We start from the raw sequence: 20,997 nt of genomic DNA on the forward strand, positions 1-20,997 counted from the left end.
GTAATTTCAGCACCCATCCCCCAATCTTAACTCTGGGTAATTAGCAAAAAAGCAGCTAATTCAGTAGATTAAGCAGTCCGCAGAGGAAAGTACCAGGAACACATCTAGTCTCATCCCTGAACAGAAATGATAATAGATGATGAAGATAACCTACTAGTCAGTGGAAAGGTTCAAATTTAAATAACAGAAGGTTTAGTTAGAAAGGACCAATCAAATTTATTGTTGTTTGACTTTCATTTTGTCTTCTCCAGTTTGAATTACTGAAAAAGAAATGGGAATGACCAGTTAGCATTCCTCATGCCACCAGGAAGCTTCCTGCCAAATTCTGTGGAAGCTAGGTATAACTTGGGGAAAATGTTCTTGTTTTGTTTTATGAGACATCAAGATATCTGTCTTCTATTATTTTTATTCTCTATAGAGATAATTTGAGAAGTGTTGAAGAATGAGAAACATGACAAAAAGAAGAATAACTGATTATATTTGGAAATAAATGTTGCAATTTAAAATACAGTGTGGTACATGATAAGATGTATTGATTTACATTTTTAAATAACTGACTGTGGGATTTGAAGTGATTGTAATATAGGAGGTAGAGAGAAAATTATATTATTGTGACTATAACCCAGTGCATTAAGAGCAAGAAATATCATAAAATTCCAAAATTAATTTGCCATATCGGATATATACAATATTCCTTCCCCCTCTTTTAAATTTGTGTTATTTAATAGATTGCTAATATGCTAGTTTAACTTAATGGGATTCCATTTTACTTCCTTTGTGAGTTTATTAGTTATAACTCTCTGCTATATTATTTTAGTGGTTATTTTAGGGTATATATTATACCTCTTTAACTTCTCACAGCCTACCTGTAAGTGATACTCTAATACTTTACATATAGAATAAGAACTTTAAAGTGTTCTTCCTTTATTTCCCTCTCTGTCTTTGTGGTATTGCTGTCATGCATTTTACTTATACATCCTTTTTTTTTTCCTTTCACTTATACATGTTATTAAGCCCCTTGGACCTTGTTATCATTTTTACTTTCAATAGTTGATTATATTTTTAAAATATTTAAGTAACAAGTTTAAACACTTGGGATGAGAGTGATCTAAGCAAAGCACAAGTGCAAAGTCCTGAAAGGGGAAAAAATCTTGGTGTTATTCAATGTACAGTGTGATGAATACAGTGATGGGGGAGTGTGTCACAAAATGAGATCTCAGATAGAGGCAGGGGCCAAATTATTATGGGCCTGTGGACTTGGGTTACAAAATTTACATTTTATTCTAATTTGGATGCTAAACAGAGGATTTCTATTTTTAAAAGATCATTTGGGGGGACGCTTGGCTGGCTCAGTCAGTAGAACTTGTGACTCTTGATCTCAGAGTTGTAAGTTTGAGGCCCACGTTGGGGATTATGGGAAGACTATACACAACACATATAAAATATAAATATAAATATAAAATATAAATACCATGATGTCCGGCATGTACTGGGCACTCAATAAATAGGAGTTATCATTCTTATCATGTTACTGTAGCCCATCACTGAACTTTCCATGTCCCATGCTCTCTTCACAAACATGTATCTCCACATGGCCACTAGAACTATCTTTATAAGTCACACATGACGTCAGTCCTTTGCTTAAGAAAACCCTCCAGTCCTTCTCATCGGTACACACTTCATGGCACATATGAAGGACATTATTTGTCTTTGCATAGTCATTTCTCACATCATTCTTCTCCCAGTTACGCTTGGCTCTAGAGTAGTACTTCTCAAGTTTTCATGTGCTTACAGCTTTCCAGGGGATCTTATTAAAATGCAAACCCTGATTCTGGGGATCTGGGTGAGGCTTGAGGTTTGGCATTTCTAATAAACTCCCAGGGATGCTTTTCTGCTGGTCTGTGGATCACACTTTGAGAATCATAGCACTAGAGTACATCAAGTTCGGGCAAGGTTATTTTGGGTTTCTTTAAAAAAAAAAAAGTTGTGGGGCTTTTTTGGCTTAAACTATTGACCTTACATTTCTTTATGTAAAATAATCCTACCCTTCTTAAATTTTCTTCAGTGTTGTAGCTGGGCACCCACAACAACTATATAGCCATAACCTATCTATTAATTATTAACAGAGCAATATACCTTTGCCAGGTTGGAAAGCCTCAGGCTTTCTCTTAGCTAATGCCATGATAAAAATTTATAAATATTATACATACTGTGACTTATAATTTCATGATTTCTTTTAACTGTGCTACCAGAGGGTAGCATGGTTAAAAAGTTTTTTGCCTGAAGCTGGTAAGGAATGAGAAAAAGAATGGAAATATAACTGCCTTTTTAACATTTAAATAAAATAAAGAATGGGAATGCTACTTAATTTATATTTTAGTATCTATAGCCAAATCCCCACAAAAAGTTCATTTCAAACTTTTAAAAAAATCCTATTTGTCTAATGGAAAAATTTAGGAATCACACGGATGAAAAGTGTCTTCAGGGCGTACATGTGTAATTACTTCCATTTCTCGAGAATACTTTAGCCTTTATGAAATTTTCTCAAAGAGAGAAATCAGGTTTGTCTTCTGCTTCTGGACAGATACAGCCTCACACCACCAGTTACCAACCAGGGAAAATCTCTTTGGAGTCAATTAGAACTCCTCGCTTACACTGTAACATAGAATGGGAGCAATTCCTAAAATGGCCAAGCTGGAGATAATGTAGAGCTCTCAGCAGATTGGACAGCTCTGTTCTTGGGACTGAGGAATTGTGTTTTCCATATGCACAACTCTTGGTGTTACTGAGTTACTGATTTCAGTTAAGTAGACTTTCAAATTTTAATTTACATAACATTAACACGTTTCCCTGAGAATCGACAGTTTTATGGAGACATTTCCTTGTCTGTTCTCATGAAGTTAAAAAAAAAAAAAAAATCCACAGGGCATTCATTAACACTTCTAAAAGTGACAGGCTGTGTCTTTATGCCATTTTCATTTGCGCTGCTTCTGATCTTGCCATCACTCATTAAAAAGGGAGTTTAGGGTAATATAAACAATGCTTTTTGGCCATACTAGAAGCTATTTCTTGTCTGATAAAGAAGAAAAGTCCACAAGGCCTCTTGGACAAAGGATAAGGATATGTTCTTTATGGCTTGGCTCTCAAAAGGCCTATAGTCTATGATGTTTGAGGTCCCTTCCTTGGGAAACTTTCTTCTAGTGTAGCTTCTATTACTTATCATTCTGTTCTTCTATCTCAGCCTGGGAGGATACCCTTAAACCAATCATTTGGGAGGGAAGGTAGGATTTAAATTTGGCCTTGAAATAGGAATATAATTTTAATACAAGGAAGGAAGGTAGTTAGTTATGCTTGCTCAAGGAAAAATTGTCAGCTGAAGCCCCAAAGGTGGGGAGAAGTCAAGAATATTTCAGGGACAGCTCAACGACCAGCTTTGTTGGATAGTAATAGATAATTGAAAAAGGAAACTTGAGACCAGATTGCTGAGAAACTTCAATTTGGAGCAAGTTGTTTGGACTTTATTCAGTATGTATTGATGTTAATAAAAAGTATTCCTAAATGGCAGGATGATCGTCATATTAAATTTGGATGGGCGTTAAGTTTGAGATATCCTGGGATGAGAGTGATGTTCCATCAGAAAGGAAAAGGAGGAAATAGTGTAGATGAAACAGCCTTGGCAAGCTGACTCCCATGTATATAGTTTGGTCCATGGAAAGGCATAAGCCTAAGTAACAAATGGGAAATTATAGTAACAGGAATCATTCTTTCTGCTGGAGAACAGCAATAAAGAATATTAAATAGCAATTTTGGAAGTCAGGAAAAACAGGGTGCATGTCTCCACAAATCTCCAGATCCCCTGCCATTGGTGGACAAATTCAGAGTATACTAATCAGGTAAAGAAAAGGGCTTATCATAATTGAGGCAAAAGACTAGGGACCTCTTGTTATTTATTGAGGTTCAAGGCAGAATCCCAATTCTACAGTTTGTGTGTGGGGTGGTATGAAATAGGGTAAACATGGGGGCTGGAATTCTAGGCCAGTTATTTTGGCAGAATGTAGAGAGGGAGATAGAGCCAGACACTCAATCTAATGGATTAGGCCAACAGGATCTGGCTACATGAACACCCCAGACTTATTCCTCACTCACTGGGCCCTGGGTTTGGTTGGTGATGAAGGAGGCTGTAGGTTGAGGAAATTCAGCTGTCAGTGATAGATCATTAGATCTGGAGAGGCCAGTCTGATAGCGGTATTGAGGTTTCAAACTGCTATGGGGCAGTCTTGTCAGACTGGTCAGGAAAAAAAAGAGAGGAGACACATATTGCAAGTGTCAGGAAAAAGAGAGGTGCCATCACCACAGATTATACAAATATTTAAAAAGATAATTAGGGAAGAAGACATGCAAATGGCCAACAGATACATGCAAAGGTGTTCAACATCATTAATAATGAGGGATGTGAACCAAAACCACAATGACCTCACACTTGTTAGAATGGCTGTTATCAAAAGGACATGAAATAACAAGTGCTAGCAAGGATGTGGAGAAAGGGAACCCTCATGCGCTCTTGGTGGGAATATAAATTAGTGCAGCCATTTTGGAAAACAGTGTGGAAGTTCTTCAAAATATTGAAAATAGAACTACTCTATGATCCAGCAATTCTACTTCTGGGTATATATCGAAAGGAAATGAAACACTAACTTGAAAAGATTGATGTACCTCCATGTTCATTGCAGCATTATTTACAATAGCTAAGACATGAACATTTCCTAAGTATCTATCGATGGGTGAATAAAGAAGATGTGGTATATATATGTACTTTACATTCATTATATTACACACACACACTATATATATAATGGAATATTACTGAACTATATAAAAGAATGAAATCTTGCCATCTGCAACAACATAGATGACCATGAGGGCATTATGCTAAATGAAATAAGTCCAACAGAGAAAGACATATACTGTATGATTTCACTTAGATGGGGAATTAAAAAAATAAAAAAATTAAATCCATAAGTACATAGAACAGATTGGTGGTTGTCAGATGTTGAGGGTGCAGGTGGGGTATAGAAAAAATGGTTGAAAGAGGTCAAAAGATCTAAACTTCCAGTTATAAGATAAATAAGCCCTGGGGATGTAATGTACAGGACGGTTACTATAGTTAACACTATTATACTGTATATTTGAAAGTTGCTAAGAGAGTAGTAAATCTTAAAAGTTTTCATCCTAAGAGAAAAATTGTACCTAGGTACAGTGATGAATGTTAATTAAACTTATTGTGGTGATCATTTTACAATATATACATATATCAAATCATTATGTTGTATACTTATTTATTTTTTTTAATTATTTTTTTTTCATTATGTTGTATACTTAGAACTAATACAATGTTATATGTCATTTTGATCTAAAAGAAGAAAGATAATAGGGGAATATTATGTATAATTTCATGTTAATAATTAAGGTAACTTAATTGGTATAGACAAATTTCTTGAAAGACATAAACTATCAAAGAAAATTTTTAAAAATCAATTACAGCAAACAATGAATCATGGAACACTACATCAAAAACTAATGATGTAATGTATGGTGATTAACATAATAAAAAAATCTATTACAGCAGTATACAGAAGTGATAATATGTCATGACCAAGATAAACCCAGGAATGCAAGGATAGTTTAATATTTGAAAAATCTATCAATTTAATACCCAATGATAAGCTCAAATATATGCAGAAAAAGCATTTGACAAAATCCAACATCCATTCCTTGTTAAAATCTTTCAGAAAGCTAGGATTAAAAGAGAACTTCCTGAGCCTGCTAAAGAATTATAAAAAACCTTATTTAAAATTATACTCCATGATGAAAGACTGAGTATTTTCCTCTCTAAGACCAGGAACAAGTGAAGGTTGTATGCTTTCACCACTTATATTCAATATTGTACTCCCTCAAAATCCAAAGGCCTACAGATTGGAAAGGAAGAAGTACAACTATCTTTATTGACAGATGGCAAGATCGTCTCTGTAGAAAATCCAATTGAATCTGCAAAAACTTATTCAAACTAATAAGTGAATTTTGCAAGTTTGTAAGACACAAAATCAACACACAAAAAATCAATTGTAAAATGGCCTTTACCAGTAGAGTTTTGCTAAATTGAATTGTTTTAGGATTAGTTGAAAATCAAGTGCCTCCCTATGAGTATATATCACTTTTTCGTGGATGCCAAGTTGTTAATACCCACATAGAAACCAAAATCTACTTTATTTTCTCTCTTGAGAAGTTTATTGCTCGTCCTCTGAAACAGCAGTGATTGGAGTTATACTTAGGATTCTTCAACTCTTCAACTTTGTTCCATTTATTTGTTCTGTTCTTTATTTGTTCTACCTAATGCTATTTTACTGGCAAGTATATCACCTCACAAAAATCAAGGATCTTATCTGATGTGGGGATTCATAATGTTCTTCAACCTTTTGTTTTGTCTAACTTGCTTACTTCACTCAAATATTCTAAATTGCAATATTCTAGGATTTTTTATGTCAAGTATTTAGACGTAGAATAGAATTCCAAGAAGTAAATAAAAATGTTATCTGCATCGCATGATCCTTACCTCTAGACCAATTTGACACAGGTGGGCCTTAAAAAGTTGGTCCATTTCCAAGCCATCTCCTACACAAACATTGACGAAGAAACTGGTTTCAGTGTCAGTTATGGTCCATACGAGTGATTATTCTTAACTGACATTAAAAATGTTCCTTTTTTGTATTTCCATCCAAGCGGTCCGTAAGTACGTGACAGCCTATCTATGCATTTGAGTGAGAATAACACTGATTGATTTGGGTGTATTTTTAGGATGAGAGAGGAGGGTTTTTTGGGGGGTTTTTTTGGTTTTTTTTTTTTTTGATGGAAATATTTCATATTGTGAAATGATGAAACATAGTAGAAAACATTGAGTCAAAGATATAAATACAAAATAAGCCATAAATCTACTTATTCTAAAATAGCTTTTTAGGTTCTTTGACACATGGGAAGTAAGAAACTAATGACAACCATTATTATATGGTAAAGTGTTATATAGTGAAGCAAAGATGTCCCATGTACTCCAGCTTTTTGATATTACCTACAGTTTTTTTCTATGTCCAAATGTAATAGATGAACTCCCATTTTAAGTATTGTGAGAGGCCTATTGCCTTACTCGGTATTTCTATTAATTCTTGGTTAGGGTGGGATGATTTCCAGCCTGCTCTAAATTACTACTCTTGTATATTTCTCAATTCCTATTTGTAATTTTCCTTAGGTTCTGTCCTTTTCCTACTCTGCTTCTTTCCTTTTTCTTTCTTTCTCTTTCTTTCTTCTTTCTTTCTTTCTTTCTTTCTTTCTTTCTTTCTTTCTTTCTTTCTTTCTCTTCTTTCTTAAGTATAGGACTCAGCCTTGGGTTTTTAGTTTCCCCAAGCTATACTACAACAAGGGTATTTATGTAAGTAGCATAGGTTTCATGGTTAATACAGGAGGATTAAACACAGAAAGAATTAAAAAAGCAAATTAAATCAGGACAGTAGTTCCTAAAAGTCCTCTCGCCATGTTGGCTACTAGAAATTTCTCATTAGCCATCTTTCTTCTCTGTTGTCATTTTTCTGAATTCCTTTTCTTCCCTCCCTCTGTTGGATGGTCCTGTCATCTCTAGTAATTCGAGTAACTGGCCACCATATCTCTATCATCTCTTGCCTATCAATGGAAAATGTGCACATTGTTTTCTAAACATTTTGCCCCACATTAACTGATCCAAGAAAATGCAAAAATCTTCTAGTAAGTAAAACAAACAAAAAGTAGTAGACATCTTGCATTTATTTCTCCCATATATTGGGATGTTGAGCAATTGGTGGAGCACATCACAGGCTGACTTGCTGGCTTGGTATCCAGTTGATAATATATATGGTTGTTCCGGCCATTGAGAGCAGTGCCATTCTCATTGATTGGTGTCTGTGCCCAGCACTTAAGATTTTGAATATCATCTCAAGCTAAATCTACTTTCCTATTTGAAATACAGGTACATGCTAATGTAATTTCATTTTTAGCGTTTCGTTGTTATATATATTTTTTCAGTTGACCCATTTTAGATTGCTTTTCTTTCATGCTTTTAACTAAAGATTGATAAAACTTATGTTTCTTAAAGAAGTAATAAACATACATGAAGAAAATGTCTAGTAAAACATATCGTTCGCTCTTTACTTTTTTTCCTAATCCCCCTTTCTCAGAATCTAGTTGCAAATTATGTGATTTTCCCAGTGGCAAACAGATCAGAATTTAGCATTTAAAAACATTTTACATTTAAATTCTAAAAAATATTTTGCTATTTCTGTGTTTTTACTTTCTGGGATATTTGGTAAGTTTGAAAAAAAAATATCAAAGCTGATCTGAGTCATTACCGCTATGAACGCTAAAAAACTAAAATTTCAGTGTACATAATATATTCCGGCATACTATTTGTTTAGATTCATCTTGTAGCTGATTTTCTCTGGTTTAAGTATAAACTTGCAAAAGTGAGCACAGCAATGCCTTAATCATATGTATCATACTAGTCTGACTTCTAGGATGTTTACTTCAAGAGTATTGCTTGGCTCGGTGTTTATAGCCTCAAAAAATTTGAATCTCATTTCTAGAAGTCAGTCTATAACTTGAAATAAGATGACAATGTTTTCTCAAAACAAACAAACAAACAAACAACCCCAACAGAAAACACCATTTCCCTTAGATTTACTTATAACCTCCGAGAAGCAAGGACTTTGCTTGTTTGTTTGTTTTAAAAATCTTGGGAATGTGGGGATAGGATGAGTTCAGTTCTACATAAATTTAACAGGTCCGAAGACGTAAGTCCAAATAGATGGTTTTGCCTTAGCTGGTGAGGATGCCGGGGCTGCTACCTTTGTTGGTGCTGACATCACTGAAGCAGTAGAAAGGCCACTGCTTTCCTTTTTAAAGTTCCAAATTCACCCTTTAGAGTAGGTTAACACTTTGCAAATGTCAGATTTACAGTTTCTGGTGAACAGCGAAGAAAGTCCAAGAGCCTGTAAGAAATTAGAGCTGAATGGTGAGCACAGCACCAGGTGTAGAGTCACTGAATCCCTGGGTCGTACACCTGAAACTAATGGAACCGTGTATCAACTCTACTTCCATGAGGGGAGGGGGTCAGAAATTAGAGCTGTAAATCAAATTTCTTTACTATATCTTAGCTCTTAAGATACATCATATTTCAAAGATTCTAACATTTACATTTCTTTTTACATTTTCACATTTCTGGAAACAGGTTGTGTCTTGTGGTTCTGATGTCCTTGTCATTGCTAGTCCACGTGCATAAAAACTTACAGTATGAATATCAGCAACTTGGAATAAAATTGCAGAGACGATACTGTAGGACCAGCACTCTTGATAGCATAGATGATAGTATTGTGTGGGAAACATGGTCATCCATGACTCTGAGTTGAACATGTTTGGAAATACTGGATTTGGGATGGGAGTAAGCTTTAGGAATACCCTAACCGATTTGTTTTGCTTATACTTTATTGTTTTTCTAAGATTTTATTTATTTATTTGAGAGAGCTCGAGCACACATGCACGTGAACAGGGAGCAGGGGGAGGGGCAAGGGTAGGGAGAGGGACAAGCAGACTCCTGCCTGAGCCTGGAGCTCAATCTGGGGCTGGATCCCATGAGCCCCAGACCATGACCTGAGCCCAAACCAAGAGTCCTCCGGATGCTTAACTGACTGAGCCACCCAGGCGCCCCTCTTACAGTTTCATTTTTATATAGATTCAAGCAGGGCATAAGATAAAAACCTATACCTCAGTAGGTATTATAAAGCTCTTTCAGTAAGTATGTAGTGAAAGTTCTGAGCTACAAAAAACACGTGTTATAACTTGTGTAGCTTTGTTTTTATTCCTTTCTTTGTGGTACATACAATAATGTCATCCTTGCAATCATTATGGTATTATGATTTTGAGGTGAACACAGATCATGAGATTTTAGAATTTTTGATTTGCTAATTTTAAAGAAGTTTTTACTGTTGCTATGTCTTTTAAAGTGGTGAAATGAGTCATATATCAAAGGAGGCATTGAAGCATTTCTTTGAAAAATAAAATTTTACAGGACTTAATCCATCCTTTCATTTTCGTAATTAACATTCTTTTGGAGAACTACTATCAAATACGTTCTTTAAAAGTGAACTTCAAAGTCTAACTTTGGGCCATAAGTAAACTACTCTGCCTTGTTTATTATAGACAATCATCGTTGAGGGTTTTGAAGTTTAGTTTGGAAGAGGATTTAGCACTCTGCAAGTTTATATTTAAGATTGCAATATTGACTGATTGTCTTTCTGAGAATGTAATAGACATAATAAATTGCTTGCAACACTTAATATTTTCAGAGTGTTTGCCATTACCGTACTTGATGATTATTATTAAAAAAAAAAATCTCTCTGATCCCCCCGTTCTGAAAAGGAAACCAAAATTACTTCTCAATCCCTTCACTGTCTACATATAATCTCTGATTTAATATCACTAACCCAATACAGCAACACCTCATTTTCCCAGCATTGCTCAAGAAAAGTTTGTTCCATGCCAGTACACTTCCCAGATATCCGAAGAATATGCATTTAAATGACAAGCCTATTTTTTTTTTACTATTTCTGATAGAAATATTTCTACAACACACTGTTATTCTTATATAGAGAATACTGAAAAAAATCTCTAAAATTTTGTGCTTCGTGGCAATCTCAAGAGACTGCTTTATTCGTTGATGGGTCTTCAGCACACAGTAAAGAATGGAATAAGAGGAAGCAGTTAGTGGACGTGGACTACACTCAAAACTCAATGAACTTCTTTTTCGTAGAACACGGGGACTCATTTTTGCGAATATCAGTCACAGCAGATGGCGTGCTCCACCTGGCCCAGCAGGCTATGTGCACAACCTCGGCGCCCCCCCACCCCCACACCCCCACCTCCCGGGTTCCGTCACGGTGTAGGCGCAGGACTGCATATACTTTTCTCCAGAGGGCCGGGTCCATAATCTCAATGCGCTATTTGAGAGTTCCAACGTATAATGAGTAATAATCGAATTAAGCATCACCTCACTCTAAGTTAGGAAACACGACTTTCTTCTTTCTAGTCATGGCACAACTATTCACTTAGCCATCCAATTTTGAAATCTTGGCATAGTCTCTGATTTTTTCTGTTTCCATCTTCCAGCTAGGTCAGTTGTACTGCTGCTTTTCTCTTTATGTCTCTACTATTAACACCCTTTTGACTTTTACTTTGTATTTCTTACCCTATTACTGCTTTTACCTAGAATATTCTAGTTTGTCATATGCTTGATCTTTAGGCCTCCAGTCTCTTCAATTTCCAGTGTATTAGGTACAGAACTGACTGATCTTTATCAATGAGAGGTGTTTCCCTGTTCAAAAATCTCCAGTGGTTCCCTATTTTTGTTAAAAAAAAATTTTTTAACCAAATAATGAAAGACAATTACCAGCAGAGGCTGAGTTCTGTTGGGTCACATATGGTTAAAAGGATATATAATTGTTTTGACATTAAGCACGACAATCCCTTCTGATCAATCACCTGTATGGCAATCTGCTCTAACATCTCCTTGGTCTTTAGGATTGAATGTATCGAATACATCAATTTTCATTTCCAGGATAAATTATTGGAAAATCTCTACACACTCTTCTGAAACCGTTCAAGAGATTCGTTGATGTTTTGAAATTTATCTACAAATACTGAGGACATACCTGGACATTTTTTGAGCAACTCGATATATCACTGAATTTTTTTGAAGTCCTTGATACTTTAAAAAATATATATTTAAAAAATTTTACCCCACTTTATTGAGAGGGAATTGACATATAACATTGTGTAAGTTTAAGGTATACAGGGTGTTGATTTAATAAACTTGTGTATTACAAAATGATTATGACTAAGTCATAATCCTATGGCTAACTCCTCTGTCCTGTCACATAATTACCATTTCTTTTTTGTAGTGAGAACATTTAAGAGTTACTCTTTTACCAACTTTAAAGTGTATTATTAGCTATAATAATATAAATATAAATAAACATATATAATACAAAGTATTATTAGCTGTAATCACCATGTTATACATTAGAGCCCCAGAACTTGTTAATCTTAGTTTTTTTCAAAATTTTATTTTTTTATTTGAGAGAGACAGAGATAGCGAGAGAGAGCAAGAGCGAGGAGGGAGGGAGAAGCAGGCTCCCTGGCAGGCTCCCCACTGAGCAGGGAGCCCAATGCCGGGACCCCGGGATCATGACCTGAGCCAAAGGCAAATGCTTAACCCACTGAGCCACTCAGGTGCCCCTGAACTTGCTAATCCTGTAACTGGAAGCTTATACCCTTTAATCAATTATCTTTGCATATCTCCCACTTCTAAGCTACTGATAACCACCATTTTGAATACTTCTCAGTGCGTATTCATTGTATTCATTCTTATACTTAGTTGTTTGTCACAAGTTTAACTGAGATGGTATTATGTGCCAATGTGCCCAGTGTCATAGATGTGATGGTACACAAACACAGGATTTTTATCTTTATCTAAACTATGGACTACTAGCTTTCTTCACCATTTGGTGTTGAAATTTACGTTTTCTTTGCATATTCTATTTGTAGAATTTGAAGATCATTTTCCTGGCTGGAGAAAAAGAAATTCTAATGTTTGTTAGCAAATTGCTCTCTTCCCCAAGCAGTACGGTTCTTTTCCTGCCTTGTCTTTTCTCATTGCCTAAAATATGATGGAAGAGTATTTTATATTGTCCTAAGTATTTTTCACAAGTCTCGGCTCATTTTGAACGTAGCACTTTTGACACTGATTTAAAACATACTATATATACGGCTGTGCATGTTTTTTAACTTTACAGTATCTGGTATTTTTCCATTTAATTAAATATATTTTGAAAACATAATATTTAATGTCTGTTTAATAGCCCATCTTATTTAACTATCCCATATTTTGGGCTATTTGGTTTGAGTCCAGGTTTTTTTTTTTGGTTGTTCTGCAACTTTAAATAATGCTTCTATGAACATCCTGGTACATAATTCTTTGCCTGTGCTTCTGATGATTTCCTTATGTTGTACTCTTGCCTCCAAATACTGTCCATGTCTTGGGCCCAGGGACTAAGCAGACTGGCTGTTTTTCCAATCTATGTCCAGTGAATATATTTTTTACTCAATGATCTTTAGAACTCTTTTGATGGCTGACCAGATGGAGTGTTGCCCAGTGTGCCGCAAGATCTTCCATAAACCCCTTTAACTTACCCCTTGCAGCAGGCTAGGACCCCTGTAAGGCCTGGAGAAGGAAGAGAGGGGCCTACACAGCTTCCCAGCTGCTGACGGTAGGACACATAAACTCTAGTCCCCTTTCCCGGGGCCGCGCCTTGTGAGTGCGTGCCTGCGCGAGAATGCGTGCGTGCGTGCGCGAGAATGCGTGCGTGCGCGAGAATGCGTGCGGGCGTGCGCGAGAATGCGTGCGTGCGTGCGCGTGTGCGTGAGTGCACGCCGCGGTGGGGAGAGCTGAACTATTGCTGCTTGCCATAGATTGAATTGTGTCTCCCTCCCACACCAATTCGTAGGTTAAAGTTACAGCCCCTGATGGGCTGTAATAAAAGTATTCCTAAAAAGTGGCATTAAACATTCTTAAAACCTTGCTTCTAATTAAGAGAGAACACGATACCTGCATTTCTGTGGCAAAAAAAGAGAAAAACGCCAAACTGCATTAATCTACTGTCAAAGTAGTACTACAACTCACTGTAATCCAAGTCCCAATTCAGATTATGTGGTTAGAGGCTGTCAAAATAGGCTTTTGCATCTCAGTTAGCAACTGATTAACTGTTCTCTGCAATGCTCTCAGCAAACCTTTCCCTCTTTTTCCTCCTTTTCTCCTCACAAGTCCTGCCAGATCCTATCAGAAGGCACAACTGTCCTGGTCCGGAATGGCGTTTCCTAACTCTAGTCCATCACCGCCAATACCAGAATCAAAGAGGGGCCGAGGGGTTGTTAAAAATATACGTGGCCCCCACCCCGGTCCTACTCCGTCTGAAGTCGCGGAGGCTGGGGGCGGGCGGAAAGTGCCTGGCTCTGTAGTTGAAAGCAACGCTGCAGGTGGAGGGGCTACATCGCGCCGCAGGCCTCAGCAGCACCTAGGCCTCAAGCTCCACCATTAGCAAGGAGCCCGGAGGCGGCGTCTGCATCCGCTTCTTCCTAGATTCTCCCGCCGGGCAGGAGGCTGGGGCAGAGAGAGCTTAATTCGCGGCCTCGCGGCCTCGCGGCCTCCCCTCCACCCCCTCCCGCTTCCCCCGCCTCCGCGGCTGAGCCCCGGGCCTACCGGGCGGCCTGGCCTCAGTTCACCCCGCCCTCCGGCCTGCGCGAGGACGACTTACAGAAGAACTCGGCCACGATTTCGGCGCTCCCGCGCAGGGTGATGCCTTGCTCCCGGGAGAGCTGCAGCGCCATGGCCAGTCCTACAGACGAAGGAGTGCGCTTCCCCCCGGCAGAGAGCGACAGCAGAGACGCCCACAGCAGTTCCCCGCCACTCGTTTCAAAAGTAACGGCGCAGCACGCCCTCGGGCCTCCGCGCAGGCGCGATGAGCCTCTAGGCCCCGCCCCGTGGGGCGGGGCCTGCAGGTCCTCTGGGCGCTTTTCGGAGCTGGCCTGTCCGCAGGCGCAGGGGGTAGGCGTGGTCGCCCAGTTCTGGGTGGTCAAGCTCCGCAGGGTCCCGGCTGGGCGTGTGTAGTTGTGGTCTACTAGACCGGCCTGAGGGAAGAAGACGCCAAAACCTGGTTTGGGTTTTTTTTTAAAGATTTTATTTATTGGGGCGCCTGGGTGGCTCAGTCGTTGGGCGTCTGCCTTCAGCTCAGGTCGTGGTCCCAGGGTCTTGGGATCGAGCCCCGCATCGGGCTCCCTGCTCCGCGGGGGGCCTGCTTCTCCCTGTCCCACTCCCCCTGCTTGTGTTTCCTCTCTCATTGTCTCTCTCTGTCAAATAAATGGATAAAAATCTTTAAAAAAAAAAAAGGAATTTATTTATTTGAGAGAGAGAGAGAATGAGAGAGAGCACATGAGAGGGGGGAGGGTCAGTTTCAGATATTTTAAATACTTAAATATTTAGGTGGAATTACTTTAAAAGAAAATTTTGTTGCACACCATATTCAAAATGCTAAAAATTGTACACCTTGAGGTGTTGAAAACATGATCTTATGAAAATATCAGCCATTTTCACAGATCTGAAAAAAAGCTACTGAATTGTACTATATGCCTACTTAAGTTTTTGTTAGCTAAGCAAATAGATTTATTTTGAGATATGCAACTATGAATAATTGCCACTGCATTAATTCTACCACATTGTTAGGAATCATGACCTTGCATTGCAGACTCTAAAATGGATCTGAATTTGAAACCCTGAGAACACTAGCGATAGAAGGGCAATGGGAAACATCATTATAAGGGCTCCTACAGCTTCTTTTAGGAGGAAAGAATCTGATACACATGAGTACTTTCAGGGCACTAAAAAAGCAGCTTAAAGCTGACCATATGAACCCTGTTTATAAACAATACAAAAAGAAAAGGTCATTCCTGCATCAGAATTACCATCATAAAAAATATTATAAATAATATTAAAGTCACACTGAGTCAATAACCACAGGGTTTTATTATCTTCAACACTACTGACAGCTTAATAAAATATGCTTAACAAATCATTTGTTTGAAAATTGAAAACTATATTCCTATGTAATTACAGAAACAGTGTTTTTAAAAAGTGGATGGCAATATTTATTTTATATCCATCATCTGATTTTAATACAAATATCTTGCCAATAAAAATGTTACAGCTTTTAGAGATAAGAAAAAAATATGAAAGAAAGAAAAGAGAAAAGAAAAAAGTCTCAAACACAGGACCCAGAATGTCAACTAATTCAGCACAGTTTTGCAGTGTCAAGTAAAAAGTCTCTCATAGAAAGTTACATGGAAGTGTAAAACTTCGGTTTCTGGACTTTGATCCAAGCGGTCATAAAAACTGGTCCTCGTTAGTAACTCCTATTTCCATTATATGTCAAATATTCTCAAGCTTTTGCCTAGTACAAAACAAAGCAATAAGAAGTCAATCACGTTACCCCTACAATACTAAATGATCTGAAACATAACCCACAATGGCAGAAATGATTAGTAACTAATGAAAGGTAACATTATTTTAATATGCTGTCAAGAATAACAACAGCTGTTAAAGTGGCATTAGCACCCGGAAGCCTTCATTTGCAAAAGCATGAAGATTGGAGCCCTTAATTAACACAGTAGTATCTCAGGCGGGTAGAACTGCAAAGTTGTCTAGAATGGTGAGGGTGGGAGTTTCCGTATGTTGTAGTTTACTAGTCTCCAGTTAATTTTTATGCCAATAGATTATGTTATGAATTGTTCAACTGACACTCAAATTCACATCAACAGGCTGTGATTACTAAAAAGCATCTATGCTCCAAGCTTGTAGCTTTGAACTAGGTGCTTAGCTCTGTATTTGAAGATAGTTATAGGAAACAATGTAATATAGCAGCCGAACTGCTTTCAAGGTCAACCAAAATTCACGGGTATTTAAATGAGAATTTAGGGATGCCAGAAACCTTCATTCTGTTCAGTGACTACTACTGAGTACAGATCATTCAGTTTGGGAATAGGATAAAAAAGCATGCATGAATGTCATGCATGGAAGTAGTTCCATCAACATGCCTGTTTACCGGCACAGATGGCCAATCTAAGTGAATCCAAATTTATTTTAAATTTAAAAACATGTTAAATGTTTCTACAGAACTGTCTCATGGGGTCCTGAATCACACACAGTACTCATTTTACACTTACAGAGTGTAACAAAAAGGATAAAAGCAGAGTAACAGCTTCTAGTTAAAAGAAAAAAAAAAAAATCCTAGCTATAAAGTTAAAATGTCTGCAATAAGTTTTTACCACAACCATATGAATCACACTGGGTTTAGAAGTTTGGAATTTTTATAATCAACTACTGTCTAATCTCTCAATCTTAAATCTCTAGTTAATGCCACCAAATATAAGCCCAAACAGGAACCTCTGACTACACACAAGCTCTTAGGTCGTATTCTTTAAACTGACAACTTTCAGCACTTTATACTTAAGGAGGGCCTGTACTACTCTTAAATATTTTACACTTTCGTTTTCCACGTTTTACTCAACATAAACTCTTAGAAATATATAAGAATATATATACACATACATGTCATAGAAAGTGGTCAGCCTATTGTCAACATCAACTATAATATAAAAACCGTAACTAAAAAAGTCTTTATACAGAGTTTCAGATGATCTGAATTTTACACAGAAAAGTGTAACTTTGAGAAATGAGGACTGTAATCCTGTGCTACTTGGGAGAAAAAGTAATGTGAAAAGAAAATTAAATGTAACCCCTTCCATTTAACTTCCAATAAAATGTTACTTTCAAAGATTTGGCAGGCTCTGAGTGAAGTGTTCTTATGTATGACTACTTAAAAAGATCACCAAACTATCCTAAGTTTCTGTCTTTAAAGGGAGAGAAGGAAAAAAAGAAGAGGACACTGATGTTGACTTGTAAGACAAATCACTTTTTTCTTTCAACTACTAATAATCTGCCTACAGAACATCTCCAAAGAACAGCCTGACACACTGAAAAAAATCAGCCCAGCTCTCCTGCCCGCTCCCCATTCAATGGGGGCAGAAAAGTGGAAGTGCGCAAGGGTGAAAGGAAACTAGGGACAGATGGCCTCGGAGTAGCAGGTGACCTTTGAAAACTGGGGGCCCACAACAATCAATAGTTCCAGATCTAGATGGCCTTCGTGCCTCACCCCGAACTCGCAGGAAACTGTCCTTTGAAAAGAAACCACTTTTCTTTTCAGGGTTTATCCTCTGGTTGCTCCAGATTCAGATTTTGAAGGAAGACAGCCAAAGCGGGGAAAGAGGACTTTAAAAGGAGGGCGGAGTAATTAAACAGAAGAGATAAGATTTGCCCTAAGCTATCGCCTCGGTCCAAAACCCCCGAAAGGGATGAAATCGACACAAACTCGTTTAGGAGAAACTGCCTTAAAAAGAGCCCCTTCTAAAATCCCAAAGGAATACACCGTAAGAGCATAAAGGAAGACAAAAATATCAGACAGTCCATTTTCAATGAAGCATCCCTCTGCCCCCCCGCCCCCCGCTGGGCGCCCCCAAGGTAAAGTGGCAAGTGGGGGGAGGCTGAAGGGACTACCTTGTTTTGTCTCCAAAGGGCAACACAGCAAACATAGGAAGGTCCACGTGCAGACCACGCGGCCTCCGCAGACTCTGGACTCCGGGAGGCGCCGGGGGGCGACGACGTGCCCAGGGGAGGCGGTGACTCGACGCCTGCTCCCTTACCGACCCCGCCACCGGGCCGCCGCCCGCCGCAGCCCGCTCGCTCCGCGCTGCGCCGCCCCCTGGCGGGGAGCGCCCGGCAGAGCGGAGGCCGACCGCCGGCGGGGGGGAGCCCAGCGCCGGGCCTCGGCCGGCCGCTCCACCATCACCGCCTTGAGAGCGCTTTCCTGGCGGCCAAGGCAGCCCGCGCCAGCTGCCCGACGGCCGCTGCCTGGAGGCGGCGGCGGCGGCGGCGGCGGGTTCGGGACTCTTCTCCAAAGAGGCGCGTCCTGGAGGCAGTCGGAGTCCGCGTGCAGAAGCCTTTGCCCGCGCCAGCGGCTTCCCACCAACTCCTCAGGCTTCAGGGCATCCGCCCGCCTCCACTCTCCGCTCCGGCCCCTCCTTCCTCGGCTTCCACCTCAATTCCTCCCCAACTCTCCGGGAGCGTTTCCCACGCGCGCCCCAACTGCCCCCCGGGCAGCCACCTCCCAAAGGACAGGCACCCTCCGCCCCGCCCTCGGCAGCGGCCGCCCCGGCGCTTGGCTCTCGACCGGGAAGAGCTGGCCTCTGGGGTCGGCTGGGGCTGCGCGGGACCCGTCAGCGCCCCGCTGTCGGCTCCCGCCGCGCCTCCCCAGCGCCCTTTGTGTGCGCGCCGCGAACCCCTCTGCGGAGCCCTTCCAGCGGCGCCGCCTTGGGAGCAAGAGAGAGTGAAAGGAAGCGCCGGGCCAAGCAAGGGACTGGAAAGGGGCAAAAGGCGACAGCGCTTACTCTGGGAAGATTCCGGCATGTTGCTGCCTTTGGGCTCCTCGTGGTCTCGCCCCTACCCCGACTTCCCCGCCCCGCCAAGGGCCAGGGCGAGGGGGGACGGGGGAGGAGCGGAGCTGCTGGGACCGAGTTGGAAATGGTGCTTCCGGAGCCGCAGGGAAGGGGCTCAAAACTGTTTTGGTTTCGCTGAGGAGATTTAGGGGGACTGGGAGGCTAAAGAAGGGCTGGGGGAAGGCCCGTGAGCGCGGATGTATGTAAATAATCTTGCTCTCAGGGAATACCGGGGCAGCCGGGCTGTGTGTGTGTGGGGGGGGGGGGGGGTCCGCATGTACATTTTTGCATTGAACTTTTTGAGCAAGTTGGATCGAATCCCACGCTTGGGCTTTTCGACTGTACTAGCCATAAAGTCGAGGTGTCTACACCCTAGCAGGACCAAAGACCTACTTCAAAAGCAAAGGGCCTGGGAACCGAGGTCGTTTAATGGTAAAGGAAGAGGAAAATTCAGTAAGGGAGAGAGATGAGCCCCCAGGTCACTCTCAGCGCCCCGGGTGGGTCTTCCAGGGGCCCTCTTCTTACCTGGTGGCTTTCCTAACAAAGTAAGAGAAGGTAAAGTCCCAGTGATCATCCAGCCACGCTTCCACGGAATCCTGGTCCCGCTGCAGCTTCGACTCCCCGGAGCCGGGGCTGGCCCGCTCCATGATCCGCGCCCAGCGTCTGTGCAGCTGCTTTGTGCCCTTTTCCACCCCAGCTGGGGTCTCTCCCTCGGAGGAGCCGGCCTCTGCCCCGAGACCCTCCCCCTCCGCCTTGCGCCGGTCCGGCTGGCTTTTGGCGAAGCTGCTCCGGCGCCCGGCCAGCCTCTTGCCACGCCCCACCTCTCCTGGTGATCACCGCTCCCAGGTGCGGCGGCTGGGGCAGGCGCAGCAGCCGCGCGGCCTCCCCGGGGTCGGGCGGAGGCGGGGTCTCGCCGGCCGTCGGGGCCCCAGATTCCAAGGCGGCGGCGGAGGCAACTGGCGAGCTCGCCGGCAGCTACGTGGCCGCCGCTGGAAGGAGGCCGCTCGGCCGCTGGGGTGCGCTGTGGGCTGAGCGGGTTCCGGGGAGCGCGCAGAGGTGACTGGGGGTGTGTTCGCAGAGTGCCCCGCAGTAGGAAAGGGAGAGTCGCGATGTGTGCGCCCATCCCAAGTCCTGAAAGCTGGAGTCAGGGGAACCTTCCACCAAAAGTAAGAGGTGCGGCTACCCTGGCGACTTTTCTCAGGTCTGAGTGAACAGTGACCGACCGGCCTCGCTTTCCTCCCCAGGGCTGGGGTCTGGAAGGCGCAGGGATCGACCTTCCTCCGAGCCCAGGCAGCCCGGGGGTGTGTGCCACGGATTTGCGGCTCCTGGTGGGTAACTTCCAACAAAGGCATTTCCGTAATTACTATGTTGTTAATAACCACAAATAATTATAAATTAGGCGTCTTTGCATCAAACATTCCCTTTTTATGACTGCAACAAGATTTTCTGGGAAAAGGAAAAGGTAAAACTGAAATAATCATCATGGTTTGTGTATGAAGTCAGAAGACAAGGGAACCTCTGTACAATTAGGTTAGAGAGCATAGACGCTACCCGCGGATAGTACAGAGCAGACTGGTTAGCCCAAGTTTTATTAGTCATTTATATTTAAATGGAATTAACACACACCCCACAAAAAAGTATCCGTTTCAAAGGGCTCAGCTTTCCTACTCTATTTTGTCCTATCCCAATCATGCTTTCCAAAAAGGAATGGGTGTCTTCCTTTTGCTTTGTTCTCATCTCCATCTCCTTGTCCCGCAATTTGCAGTT

At 41.0% G+C, this 20,997-nt stretch overlaps 1 long non-coding RNA gene across 1 annotated transcript; it reads right to left on the bottom strand.

Moving 5' to 3' along the window:
* Window positions 1-5,681: 5,681 nt before the first annotated feature.
* LOC135363431 (uncharacterized) lies at window positions 5,682-20,209 on the bottom strand. The gene is made up of 3 exons (XR_010409114.1): window positions 19,756-20,209; window positions 14,442-14,814; window positions 5,682-14,287 (listed from the first exon to the last, which is right to left on the bottom strand). It is a non-coding gene; the product is annotated as an uncharacterized LOC135363431 (long non-coding RNA).
* Window positions 20,210-20,997: the final 788 nt, after the last annotated feature.

The sequence above is a fragment of the Mirounga angustirostris genome, unplaced genomic scaffold (genome assembly GCF_029215605.1).
Source record: "Mirounga angustirostris isolate CCGP_5_RB_7025 unplaced genomic scaffold, mMirAng1.0.hap1 SCAF_232, whole genome shotgun sequence".
In the NCBI taxonomy this organism is placed as follows: domain Eukaryota; kingdom Metazoa; phylum Chordata; class Mammalia; order Carnivora; family Phocidae; genus Mirounga; species Mirounga angustirostris.